The following is an 11,428-nucleotide window of genomic DNA, read 5'->3' as shown; positions in this document are numbered from 1 at the left end:
CTCGCTTAATCTTACGCTGTCTTCTTTTAACTGGTCTCATACCCTTAATTCATTTCTTTCAGCGAAGATATTTAATGTCCCTGTAGAAATAATAACGTCTGAAGTTGAACGGTTGGTACGCTCGAAAACAATTAAGGTTCCTAATCCTATTCTGTAGTTTTCCGATTACTAGAAATTATTCTCTGCTTATCAATAAAAGTGTTAATACCAATACCACCTGTTTTGAGATACATTTTTATTTCAAGTGGGTTTCTCGCCATCAAGAAAGACGTAAAAGCTTCTTAGGCCTATAGAATACTGATTGTATATCACAGACAATATTCTGTTTTTCGTCTCTCGGCTCTTTATAAGAATCACACGCGTTTGTAGAAATTTTGACATTGCTCACGCGTGCCTTCTTCGATCAAATATTGTCGCTTTTAACTTTAGATTTTAATGTAAAGGATTTTTTTTCAAGATTAAGATATGCTCATATTAATTTTGGTGCAAGAGATGGCGCTAACGTAGCGGTTTGGATGAAAGTGAATAGCAAAATCAAAAAGTATTTTAATACATTTAATATTGAAATTTCAATAAATAATGGATTAGTTAAGTTTTAAAATATGTGATGGATATTGACAAAATATATCTCCAGAAAGAAATTCCCCTCAAAATAAAAAGGACCCTTCGTTACATATAATTAAATATCCTCGTCAATGGCCAGTTAAGACTTAACTTGGATTTGCTTCTAATTTTAGACTATTGACCAGAGAGAGAGAGAGAGAACAGTTCACCAGAATCTTCCGTTGTTACCAAATATTTGTTTGAGCCTTTGTCCGAATAATGGAATTAATTGTCACTTTTATAAAGTAACAGATCACAGATAGACTATTGTTTAGCACTAAGAAGTCCAACAATAAGTTTGTTTGTTTTGGAATTTCGCACAAAGTTACTCGAGGGCTATCTGTGCTAGCCGTCCCTAATTTAGCAGTGCAAGACTAGAGGGTAGGGAGCTAGTCATCACCACCCACCGCCAACTCTTGGGCTACTCTTTTACCAACAAATAGTGGGATTGATCGTCATATTATGCGCCCCCACGGCTTGGAGGGAGAGCATGTTTAGCGCGACGCGGGCGCGAACGCGCGACCCTCTAATTACGAGTCGCACGCCTTACGCGCTTGGCCATGCCAAGCCTCCAACAATAAACCAAAATTGTAAATTTTACACGTATAACAATACTTTCTCTGTTATTCATGCAAAACATAAGTAAATTACACGTTGGTTTATTAATGGGCTTAATCTGTAAGAAACGTGCATTTATGATTAACTTTAACATAAAAATGTTTTATTTGTGCTATGGTTTATGAAAAAATATCTTCAGGGTACTTAAAACGAAAATGTGCATTTGCTCAATAGAATTGTTACAAAAATGCTTCGGGGGCCATCGATGTATTAAAAGAGTAACAATAGAAACAAGTAAGCCTAGTCTATCGGTTCGACATTAATGGCAACTATGTACCGATATCCCTTTTGTAACTTTATGAGAATTTCCAAACAAAGAAACAAAATAATATTTAGAGAAAAAAAGTCAGTTATGTGTTTCTGGTGCGAGGTATGGATTTTCTATTAAAACCACAGTGTCTCTTGAAAGTTCTCTTGGCTCCTGGTGGCACAAAGATATGGCTGTGAATTGTCAACGCCAGAAACCGGGTTTAGATACAAGTGGTGGGCAAAGCACGGATAGCCTATTATACTATTATATTATTTGCCTATTAAGCTTTGTGCTTAACGACAAATAAACAAAACTTTACTCGTTGGATTTCTCAAAAAGCCACATCAATACTATCTGCGCCAAATGTGAAGAGACAGGCTAGAGTGGAGGCAGGTAGCCCACATCGCCCACCCTATTCCATCTCTTGCCAAGCACGTCTCCAATGTATTAAGTACAACTAGTTTGAGAGATAATAGAATGAATACCACAATGTACACCAGTTCCACACATCGTCACCTGAACTACTGTGGGTCACTTTATTACTTAGAGCAAGGCGAATTAATTACCTTATCTTTTATGGAAGTAAAATAATATCCAAACGGCTGTTATATCAGCTTTAGGCTCTGCAATATAAACATGTATATATACATAAATGTTCCTATAAAATAATGTAGTTTGTCATAAAGATTATCAGAATAAATAAAAATAATAAAGAAATAAACTAAGGAAAGAAAGCACCAATAAAGCGTTCTAATCCGTCATATCATAATGTTGACATACAAATTTTGGTTGGCATTGGCTCAGTAGGCTACTTTGAGAAGTGAAGAGTGCAAACAAACATGAATTTTGTCATTATAAATATAGATTGAAAACATACACAAATATGCATTTATTGTGTTGAGTCAAAAACAAACTCAAAATACCGTAAATATCATTAATTAGGAGATATTAAACCTTTATTTATCGATGTTTTAAGACACGTTATTTAATTGATAATTATCTAATCACTGCTTTATGTTGAACATCATTTTAACCATTGTCTGTGAAAAAGAAAAAAAACAAGACATCTTTCACACCCATTATTGGTGGATCAGTAGTAAGTATTCAGTTTCATGACACTCCAGGTGTCGATACTCGTGAGGTGTTGAACACGACTATCTATTTATAGCTTTCATTACAATCAAATAAACAGTTTTTTATATTTTGTTAAAGGCTGATACTTTGTATTTTAAGCTACCTATTTAAAATAAATCAAAATCATTTCAAATATTAACACATGTGCATAAAATAAGGTAAACTAGGTGTATTTTCTTTGGTATTTATAACTTTGTATACAATCCGTGTAACTCGTCTATATCAAACATCTTCTAACGCCTTGTTCAACATTGTTGTTTAATTACTAGTGTTATTCTACAATCAAGTTTTACTGATAAACAAAACTTCTGATTGCTTTCGTTTATAGCTTGTCAGTTTTAAACACATCTAATTTTAAATATCATTGTAGAAACGTTTCCAGTACATTACTGTATTAGTTTGGTTTTCAATCGATATGCAAAGAAACCTTGCTGCTAATATTGACCCAACTTGTCATGAAAAGCAATTGAAATGCAAATCGAGAAACAGAACCAACAATATTAAATCACCTGGAGTAAAGTAGTGAGGACCTGGTTACTGATGTCAAAGAACCAACAAGAGGTCAGATACATGATGGCATTAAGTGGTAGATTTGTGAATATGCCAGATAGAACATCGGAATTTGTTCTGAAAGTTCATAACAACTGTAACAGATTACAATACATCAAATAATAAAACAGCAATAACGTAACACACTTAAATTTCCTGCTTTCATCGTACCTCAGACTAGCCAAGCAACAAGGGGATTGCATTTCAAAAATTTATGTTGACAGAAAATTTTTAAAAAATTTGCAGAAAAACAAAACAGAGGACTTGAATATCTCTAATCATCACATGTCATATGATGAGCTTACATGAAAGACTTCTAGAACAACAGTAAACCATATGTGTAAATCTTGTGAATGATAATAAAGCTGGTATCTTACACTAAAAAACACTGCCACTGCTATATTTGAAATAATACTCAGTGTTATACCAAATAAATACTTTTTACAGATGTGTTAGTCATTACAACTACAGCAAGCTATAGATTTTAAAGAACAAAAAAAAGGTCTCTTACTTATCTTTTAATCTTTTTTTATAAACAAAAAAAAAACTTTCAAAAACAACTGACATCTACTTCAGTTGCACAAAATTGTTCTTACTCTACAACATTCTTATATGATGTTGTGTCTATTCACGCAGCTGTACCATTATCCTTACATTCTACTGTGTCTGGTTAATACGCTGTACAGTTAAACTTGTTCTGTCACTATAACATCCTTACCTACTAATGTGTTTGATCAATAAGCTATACCAAGGGTCACCAAACTACGGCTCTCGAGGTTATGTTGTCTGGCTCGCTAGCAGCTAGTCGCTTGGAAATAAAATTTGGCATTTCATCAAATGTCCGACTGTCATAACAAAATAAATCGCACCGATTGTCGCTTCAAGCTGGCAAACACAAGACGTTATGATAAAAAGAAACAAGGCTGTCACGCACATATTTAACCAATAGGAAAATTCTTCTTTCGTCCTTGCTGTACGTTTATTCATATCGAGGCACGTATCTATGAGAGCATTAGGATTTCGAAAACATGAACAAACTTAACTCTCGTCCTATCGACTCGTCTTGTAAATTCAGCAGCCGAGGGTCAAACGCTTCAGCAAGCTCATATCTCTTATTCGTAACTAGTTCTTAGGTAAGTATCGTGGGAAACGTACGTTTCAATACATTTGGTTTGTGCGTTCTTGGACCAGTACAACACTTTTCTCACACTGTTCTGTGCTTTTCATTTTCAGATCCTGTTTTTTTTCATCCATCGTTATGACTGCTTTTAAAAGAAGAAAAGTGGACTCTGAGTGTCGTGCTTTCAATGAAGAATGGGGAGAAAAGTACTTCGTAGAAACAAAAAACCAGAAAGCTACTTGAGTGATATGCACAGAAAGTGTTGCCGTTTTGAAAGAGTACACTCTTCGACGTCACTATGAAACAAAACATCTGTCAACATAATTGAAGATTTCAGGAAAGTTCCGTTCTGATGTGTTCTCACACTACAATATCTTTACATACTTTTGTGTCTTGTTATTCAGCTGGACAGTTATCCAAACTTTTTTTTTATTCTAATTCTATCTGTTCAAAGCTACAAATAGCCCACAAGTTTTGTTTAATCCACAACTAGTGACTCAGATCTGGAGTTGTCCAAACTTCTTGTTATTCTTTAAAATCCTCACATAATATTGTTTCTAGTCATTCAACTCTCCATTTGTTCAAACTTGTTGTTACTTTACAACATCCTTAAATACTGTTATTTCTTGTTAGTTGGTAATTACAGTTATACAAACTTGTTGTTACTTTACAACATCCTTACGTGTTGTTGTTTCTAATCACTCGGACGTACACCTATACAAACTTGTTCCTACTTTACAATATCCTAATATATTATTATTTTTAGTCAAGGAGCAGTCGCTACACTTTTTTCAAACTTATTGTTACTGTACAATATCCTTACATATTATTGTGTCTAGTAAGTCAGGTCTGCAGTTATAGAAACTTGTTCTTACTCTACAACATCCTTATATGTTGTTGTGTTTACTCACTGAGTAGTACAGTCATACAATCTTGTTGTTACACTACAACATCCTTATATACTATTGTATCTAGTCAGTCATTGTATATTTATCCCCATTTTTTCTTACAAAACAACATCATTACATTCTATTGTGTTTCATCACTCCTCTCCTCAGTTATCCAAACTTGTTCATACTCTACAACATACTTGCATCTTTTTGTGTCTATTCATTCAGCTGTACAGTTATCCAAATGTTTTAGTTTTTGTACAAATAATCAAATACTACTGTGTCTTGTCACTCTGCTGTAAAGGTATCAAAATTTGTTCTTACTCTACAACATTTATATGTTGTCTATTTGCTCAGCTGTACAATTCACCAGGCATGTTCATACACTACAACAATATTACATGTTATGTCTAGTTTCCGAGATCCAGAGCTACCCAAACTTGTTGTTACTCTTCGAAATCCTTAGATAATGTTGTGTCTAGCCATTCAACCCTACAGTTATTCAAATTTGTTGTAGCTTTACAACATCCTAACATGTTGTGTGTAGTTACTCATCTCTATTGTTATTCAAACTTGTTCTTATACAACAATATTCTTATTTGCTGTTGTATATATTCACTAAGCTCTACATTTACCCAAAGATGTTGTTACTCTGCAACTTCCTTACATGCTATTGTATCAAGTAACTCAGGTCTACAGTTATACAAAGTTGTTATTACTCTACATTCTACAATATCATTACATGTTGTTCTTTCTTCTCACTCAGAACTACAGTTATCCAACCTTGTAGGTACGCTTCAAAACACCTACATTATGTTGAGTCTAGTCACTCAGATGTACAGTTATCCAAATTTCTTACACTACAACATACTTACATACTGTTATGACTAGTCAATCACCTGTACAATAGCTGTTCACCTATTTAAACCTGTTCTTCCATTATAAGATTATTACATTCTGTTGTTTCTGATCAATAAGCTGTACAATTATCCAAACTTGTTGTTACTCTATAAATTTGTATCTTACTGTTGTGTCTAATTCTACAATTATAAAAAGTTCTTATTCAAATCCACACGTATTGTGTTTAATCACTCAGCTTTACAGTTATCCAAACTTGTTCTTATAATACAACATCCTTGCTTCCCATTTTGTCAACACACTAAGCTGTACAGTTATCCAAACTAGTTGTTAAACTAAAACTTCCTTCCATACTGTTGTATCTAGTCAGTCAGTTGCACAGTTATCTAAACTTTTTTTAATAAATCTACATCCTTACATTCTATTATGTCTGGTCACTCTGCTCTTTAGTTATACAAATGTGTTATCTCTCTACAACATCTTTACATGTTGTTGTGTCTAGAAACTCAGGTTTACAGTTATACAAACTTGTTCTTACTCTACAACATCCTTACATTATGACGTGTCTAGTTACTCAGATCTACAGATATTCAAACTTTCTGGTACTCTTAAAAATCCTTACATATTGTTATGTCTAGTAACTCCGGGGTACAGTTGTTGTGTCTATTCACTCAGATATATAGTTATACGAACTTGTTATTACTCTACAACATCCTTACATGTTCTTGTGTCTAGTCACTCAGCTCTACAGTTATACAAACTTGTTGTTACACTACATCTTTCTTATATACTGTTGTATCTCGTTAGACAGCTGAACAGTTATCAAAAAGTGTCCTTACAAAACTACATTCTTACATTCTATGGTGTCTGGCTACTCAGCTCTACAGTTATACAAACTTGTTCGTACTCTAAAACATCCTTACATGTTGTTGTGTCTCCTATCTGAGAATAGGCACACACATAGACCAAGAACAAACAATAAATCCCAAGATACAACAAACTACAAAATCATATACTGCTGCATACCATATGTTCCCAACATCAGCGAAAAAATAACTAACATTTGGAAAAAGACATAACAAAACACAACATTCCAGGAAACACCAAATCTATTCAATAACCATGTACAAAACTGAAGTCCATACTATGTAAAAACACAACACCAACATAATTTATAAAATACAATGCAATAACTGCCACGACTTCAAAACTACAGAAACAAGAAGAAAAATGGAAACTAGATTCAATGAGCCTACAAAAAAACAAAACAGAAAACATCTTCACACGTTTTTGAACACTGCAAATGAAATTAAAACAACATAACCACAGAAAACCAGATATTAAGAAGGGAACCAAATACAAAAACGTAAAATCAAAGCTTTACTTATACAGCAACTAAAACCAAAATTAAATCAATATAATTTGTTTTGAATTTCGAGAAAACTACTCGAGGCCTATTTTCGCAAGCCGTTCCTAATTTAGCAGTGTTAGACGAGAGGGAAAGCAGCTAGTCATCACCACCCACTGCCATCTCTTGGGCAACTCTTTTACCAATGGATAGTGGGATTGACCATCACATTATAATTTTCCCATGGCTGAAAGGGCGAGCATCTATGGTGTGACGGGAATTCGAATACGCGAACCTCGGATTACACATTAATTTTGGCTAACAACTCTGAACTATACGAGTATATTCATTATTCAGATTTGGCAAACTTGATTCTTTATTTCAAGTGGATCCATGGCGTCGTTTTACACGAACATTTTGATTTAATGAGTATAATTTAGTCATTATTAATTACTGTTGTGTAGTGTTATGTCTAATTATTGATTAATATTAAGTGTTTTCTGGTGTTAATTATTAGTATTAAGTGTCACTGATATTACCATTGAGTTTTGCAACAGGTAATAATTGAGGTTGTTTGTAATAAAATAAAATAGTGGTACCATTTCAAATGTGACTTCTGGCATTTTTGAGATGGGCATACTCTTTATTATGTTACATGATGATGAAGATGCATTTTGTTACTGACTGACATCCATGTTGATGTTTTCTCATCTGTTGCAAGATATTGCACGTTCTGTACAATGAGTGAGAGGTATGACTTCTTTCAGGTCTCTTTTTGGATGGTTTTGACGTTCCAAGTTGATCTGTACATGTATTCCTTTGTTTTCCAATGTCAAAATTTTGTGTAGAAAAGGGTGTTAAATAACCTTTCTAAATGTGACCATTTTTTGGTAGCATTATTGTTCCTATGACGCCAAACAAGTCATAAATGTCCTTCATTTACATGCTTTTCAACTGCTATTTATATCTGCTATGGTTATTGCAACATTTCTTGAAGTAATTATTCAGAATTGTCTCAGTAAAATGCACCCAACCCTCTTTATACTCTAAATTTTTGTTTATAATGTACTGAACCCTCAGTTTACTCAGGTGTTTGGTTTATAGTGTACCCAACTTTTTGTGACTAATGGATTTGATGACCCCCATTGGTAACTCTCAGATTAATTGTATAATCTCTGCATTTTAGTTTTATGGAAACAGTTGTTTTTTTTTTTTTTTTGTTATGTGTAGAAATGACCATGCTTTTAATTTTACCTGAAAAGATGATCAGAGAAATTTTAAAACAAAATTATTACTTGTCTTAATTCGAGGCTTTTTCTTATATGGATGAGTTTGTGTTCCCAAATGTATTTGAAAACGTTATGAGAAAAGTAAATGTCATGAATAAAAACAAATGTACTTTCTTCTATAAGATTACACACACAGGTGCTGACTTTCACACACATGCAGTTATATCTAATATTTTATTGTTCACCAACAAAATTAGGTTTATGATAAAGTTTATTTGGAATTTGTGGAAGCAATTGGTGTATCAAAATAGTTTAAAAACACATCACTATACTTTGCTGACCTTTTCCAATCTCAATCTTATAAATTGGATGGACTTTGCATGTTAATTAACTAGGATCATATAAATTATTTTTATAAATGTTACTCTACTACTAAATTTCACATAAACATATATGAATAATTAAGTTGCAAACTGCATTATATCAAAATAGCAATGAATCAATTAGTGGTGAATACATTATTTTAAATTACATTATCCTCTATATATTTTCCTTGTTGCAACAGTGCACATATTACTAAAAGTTGGGAATTTCTTAATAAACCACATACATACACAAACAGAAGTTATGTAAAAAGAAACAAATCTAATATGTAAGTGGTGCATATATATTGTACTATGATTAGCATTACATGAATAAGGGGACTTTTCAATTTCATATTATTTATTAATGGAGACATTATTACATCCAGGGTGACTCTACTGTAAGAAGTAAAATCTAACACTGATAATTGTTCATTCAGTTTAACTACACTGGATACACTAATTCCACAGTCTTCATAACCTGTCACTAATTTATATAAGTTTGTTCATAAATTATTTGAAAAAAAATCTCAGAACAAACATCTTTTGTGCTTTTAATTGATGTGCAAGAGTTTTTATCTTTTTTTTGTCTGTTTGTATAAAGAAAATAAAAACTATTATACATGTCATTGACAGTTTATTACTAGTTTCATTTATAACATACACAAACGAAAAGATATATAAAAAACTGTATGATGCTCTCACAACTCTGTAAATAACATTTTTCCACAAGTAAAAAAATAATTTTATAATAAAAAGAATATTGATCAGGGAATATATGTATATGATGTCATGGTAACAGGAGTGGAAAATTGAAATACAAGGAAGATAATAATCACTTTAAAAAACATTTATTACTTCCATGTGGTGCAAAAATTTAGTTAAATATAAGTTTATGTTCTTGGATTTTGCAATGATATTTTTTTGTGGGGATCATGTCATAATACCAGTACACTCATGTCACCAATGCCATTGTGATTTGGAAAGTTGAGGTGTTTGGGATCTGAGGGTTTTAGGGTGTCATTGCATACAAGTCAGAGATGTTTACGTCCAGTAAAGCAAATAAATAAGTAATGCAGTCGGTTTTAAATTGGCCTTTCACGTGAAAGGTAGAACTGGAGAGATTCAATAAGTTAGTGATATAATCACATGCAAGACAAATAGCTTGCCAACACAGACCAGTTCTGTTAGTTTTACAAGTGAAGGTGATTGATTCTGTCCGTAATTTGGAATGTACTGGACAGTCTTTGAAATTCCTTTACATTTGAAAGAAACTGGAAGTGGAGTGATAAAAGTGTTGAGAGATGTGTTTTCTCTTGTCAGTGAGGTAATGTTGCATTGGATATTTCTACTACTCTGTCAAGTTGAAGGAAGTTATGTAAAGACTAAAGGATCTCTGTCACTATGTGGTTTATCCTTAGACCAGAGACAGCTTGCAATAAAGAATGTGGCAAGTTTAGCCTTTTTATTGGTGTTGTTGAGATAATTCTGATGTCTAGAAATAACGAGTAATGTCGTTTGTAATGTCAGAGTATAGACATCTCAAATGTAGGAGCTGACCCTTAAAGGTAGTGTTTGTACCAAGAAGGATAGAAAGAATTAAAATGTAAATAGAAAGAGTTCAGAGTGCATTAGTAACGTACGTTAGCAGCAAATGTCGATCTGGAAATGCCAGTAATGATGCCTAAAAAAGATCTGTATATTTAAGAGAAAAAACAAAATGAAATCATCTTTTACAAACCATTCAATGACAATCTCACTCTCTGTTTAAAGAAATTCAACACAGAGAGTATAGAAGAAATTAACAAATCTTGGTAACAGCTTTTAATATGTGTTACTTGTGTTCAACAGGAAGCAATACTTAGAAGTGGTGGCAACTGTGTGTCTCATGTTTGTTTAGGTTTTGAACCAGCTGTTTACCCTGTCTGAAATTTGTTGAAAATAGCTAACATTTAGTTTTGGTATCAGCTGTTTAACTCCAAGATTGTATGACATGAACCAATGTTTAACCTTGAAAGAAACTGTTTAACACAGACTTTTCAACAGACAACTGTTAATGTTACATCACTTTTAATCTTGATGATAACACAATTTCTGACTTGTTCAACAGGAACTGATATAGAAATATATCATTTTTAATCCTGTTAACAGAGGGATAGGGTTATTTAGTATGCTTCAACATAGTTTAACAGAAACTAACATAAGAATGCTAAGCTGTTGTTAACAAACAGTTAGACACCATTATTTCTTTCAATATGACATATATACAGATTTCTTTTGATATCTCCTTTCATCACTCGCCCATGTGTTTATTTTAGGATATGCTATTTCTGGTGCATAAATTGGTAATGCATATGCAAATGTTCATTTTGTAGTATCTCCTAAGGTGCTTTATTTGTATATGCGTGTGCAGGTGTATAAATTGGTACTTGTTCTCACAGATTATTTTATAGTTGTTTGCCCAGGT

General features: G+C 32.9%; 1 long non-coding RNA gene across 1 annotated transcript; it reads left to right on the top strand.

The window, feature by feature from the left end:
* Nucleotides 1–4,148: 4,148 nt before the first annotated feature.
* On the top strand, nucleotides 4,149–9,590 carry LOC143238631 (uncharacterized). Its single transcript, XR_013020678.1, has 2 exons — nucleotides 4,149–4,287; nucleotides 4,388–9,590. It is a non-coding gene; the product is annotated as an uncharacterized LOC143238631 (long non-coding RNA).
* The last annotated feature ends 1,838 nt before the right edge of the window (nucleotides 9,591–11,428 follow it).

The sequence above is a fragment of the Tachypleus tridentatus genome, chromosome 13 (assembly GCF_004210375.1).
Source record: "Tachypleus tridentatus isolate NWPU-2018 chromosome 13, ASM421037v1, whole genome shotgun sequence".
Lineage (NCBI taxonomy): Eukaryota > Metazoa > Arthropoda > Merostomata > Xiphosura > Limulidae > Tachypleus > Tachypleus tridentatus.
Note: the sequence above shows the minus strand (reverse complement) of the source record. Positions and strands in the feature narration are given on the sequence as shown.